At 46.5% G+C, this 3,083-nt stretch overlaps 1 pseudogene; it reads left to right on the top strand.

The window, feature by feature from the left end:
- The first annotated feature begins 1,677 nt into the window (after nucleotides 1–1,677).
- On the top strand, nucleotides 1,678–2,824 carry LOC147426716 (uncharacterized; annotated as a pseudogene).
- Nucleotides 2,825–3,083: the final 259 nt, after the last annotated feature.

Raw genomic sequence — 3,083 nt, 5'->3', positions numbered from 1 at the left:
AGTAGGTGATGAGCTCTCCATTAAAGCTTGGGAAGAGATAGTCTTCTCTTTTTTCACACATGAGATTGTGTGAGTGTGTGTGTGATAATGCCTTGCAAAAATCAGCCCCCTCTCTCTCTCGGGCGAGCCCTCTTGCTATTTGCTCTTGCTCTACCCTCATTGGACCTCCCCAAGTCAAGCCAATGACAATTAAGCAGCATAAGTGATAGCCTTCTGACATGTGTCCCCCTTTCCCCTTTTGTGAGAGCTTTAGGTAATTTAATATTTCAACTAAACTCTCATTGGACCCCTTTGCCTCCTGGCCAATAGGAATCAGGCAAGCCATTGGGTTGTTGAATGCTCATTGGACCCCTTGGGAGACTGCCCAATAGTCATCTAGGAGACTTAATTCTCATTGGTGCTTTTATTAAGTGTTTTTAAATTAATTAAACTAGTCTCATTGGTCCACCTCCAAGGCCATCCAATAGAAATTGGGTACACCTTGTGGGCATCTGGGCTAGGGAGCTGACATGTGTCCCTCATTGCCTTTGTGTAAAGGGAGCTTGTGTGTGTGTGTGTGGCTTTCTCTCTCATCTGCTACATGCAAGGCTCGCCCCCTCCCAAGTAGGGATTGCAAAGACTTTTTTGGTACACACACAAAGCATCGCATTCCCTTAAGGTTGACCTTTGGACACAACCTTTGAATTTTGGAATCTTAGCATTTTGGAAGTCTTAATGGGCTGAACCTTAGGGTCTTTTTAGGCCATTGTTGCACATGGCTCTTTTGCAGATGGCCCCCCTTTTGGATCCCTATTTTCCCTCCTTTGGATCCCTACTATGGCCGGTCTGCTAGCTTAACCAATATTCTAGCTTTTTCTCCCTTGGCACTTCCCCATATTAAATGATCAGTTTAACATGAGACAATCATTTATGAGAATTAGATATTGATTATTATGACACTTTCTGCTTACTCCATTGTCACTGACTGACTATGGACAAATCCCTAACACAAACTCAGGGGTTGCCTGCACAACCCACCCACAAGCCACCGTCGAGTTCCTATGGCTTGTATCTGGTATGCACTACCGGCAGCCTACTGGAAGTCATTCTCCATATCATGAGCAGCGGCTTGAGCGTTCGATTTCGCCCCCTTTCCCAACCTCTCTCTCCCTTCCTCGTCGTCAATAGGCACCTACACACACCCACAACTTTATCTCATTCTCTCTCTCGTTGCTCGGCGGGGCCCATCACACCTTGTCTCTGTGCGTTGCATGGCGCCGCTATTTATTTATTTATTTTTATTAAAAAAACATTTATCGTCACTTTCTGCCTATAACTGCGCGGACTTTCACTCTCTCTCTCTTCACCAGCCAATCGATCGATCACTCTCCCTCCCTCTATCTCTTGCATGGCGGTTCCAGTCTGCTGTCAATCACTGCAACCACAGCCTGTCTCTCCTTCTCTCAGTTGTGGCGCCATCCGATTGACTCTTTCTCTTCCCCTCATGACTGCACATGAGCACACTACGCTTTTTTTTTTTTCGACTCGTAACTACCACTCTCGCTACCTTGCAATAGCCCCAGACCACTCACTTCAAAGCACCATGCAGCAGCCACAAAATCGCTACCCACCTTCTCCCCAACCCACCAGTCACAACCTCTTTCGTTCTCTCTCACTGCAACGGTCCCAACCGCCATGCACACTTTCAATGGAGCTTGCCCTCTAGTTTCCTACTCTCTCTCTCACACACACATACACACACACGCAGTCGAACTCTCGCTCCCACCTTTCTCGGAGTCGACCTGATTCATCCCACCTTCCCTCCAATCTTTCTTGAGTCAACCTGCGTCATCTAACTCGCTCTCCATGACGAGCACACTACAGAGCCTTCACCTTTTCTCTCTATTGAGCACCCACGCCAAGGTTGATTCATACCTTCTCCCATTCTCGTCCCCAGACTGGAAGCTTCGACACTGCGCTCACCTTTCCCAAACTTATCAACCACTTCACTGATGAGCTGGAGGTTCATCGACTTTGCCCAGAGGTCATTGCACATATGTGATACACTCTCCCGGAAGTTCTCCCTGAGGTATCTGACAGTGCATTTGATGACATGAGTGTTCTTCAGGGTGAGGGAGGAGTGAGAGCATTTCCGGGCAGCCCTTCGCAGGCTCAAGAGGTTGGCCGATTGTGCAGGTTGCACAGGAGCTGAATGATGCAGAAGAGTGGGGAGTGCGGCCAGTTGAAGAGGGTGGCCCGACGCCGCAGAAAACAGGGCTGCAAGCTGGCTATAGAGGGCGCTGACCTGAGGGGCTGCATGAGACGCTCCTACCTCTTCCAATAATTCTGAGCATTAGCGAAGTGCTCAGACAAGAGCTGTGAAATTGTTTTCAAGGTACCAAAATAGGCTACAGATAAAAATTGCTTCTACATAGTAAACAGTTACGGTGTAATCAACAAGAGAAGCATGGGCCATGAGGCATATAAGGAAGGCGTACTGAAGGCTTGCGAACACAAGACGGAGCTTTGCGTAGCATCTCCTTAGAGGAGTTGATGATGTGAAGTGAGCTGCCATCCGATAGAGAGCACGACAGGACAACTCATGGCTTTCCGAGCACTGCAGGAGGGTATATGAGCATTGCGACAGTTGCACCATGCTACTGTTGCATATGATGAAGAGGATGAGGGAACGAGGAGAATGAGGACCGGAATAGAGAAGTTGTAGAGGAGAAGGACGCACCACGTTAACGTATAACTCCTTTTATTTTTTGTACCCATTTTGTACCCAGATATTGGATTAGATCCATAACCATTGTATGCGTTTGGTCCCATACTCATTTTACAAACAATTAATATAACATTTCATTCATTTTGCAATCTCTCTTCCCCCCTCCCACTACGCCTACTTACAGAAGCGGGTATTGACGATGCTGACGACACCTTTTCTTTATTTTTTATTCCTTTATTTCATTTTCATCTATACCCAGGCATTGGATTAGATTGTTAAATTTACATGGATTGTATCAATTTGGTCTATCTTTAATTTTGGCCTTTTGAAGACGTTTAATGCAACATTTCATTTTATTTCTTTATCTCTCGTCGGC

This window comes from Adiantum capillus-veneris, chromosome 24 (genome assembly GCF_014529385.1).
Source record: "Adiantum capillus-veneris isolate H3 chromosome 24, ASM1452938v2, whole genome shotgun sequence".
NCBI lineage: Eukaryota > Viridiplantae > Streptophyta > Polypodiopsida > Polypodiales > Pteridaceae > Adiantum > Adiantum capillus-veneris.
The sequence above is the reverse complement of the archived record's forward strand: the minus strand, read 5'-3'. Positions and strand labels throughout refer to the sequence as shown.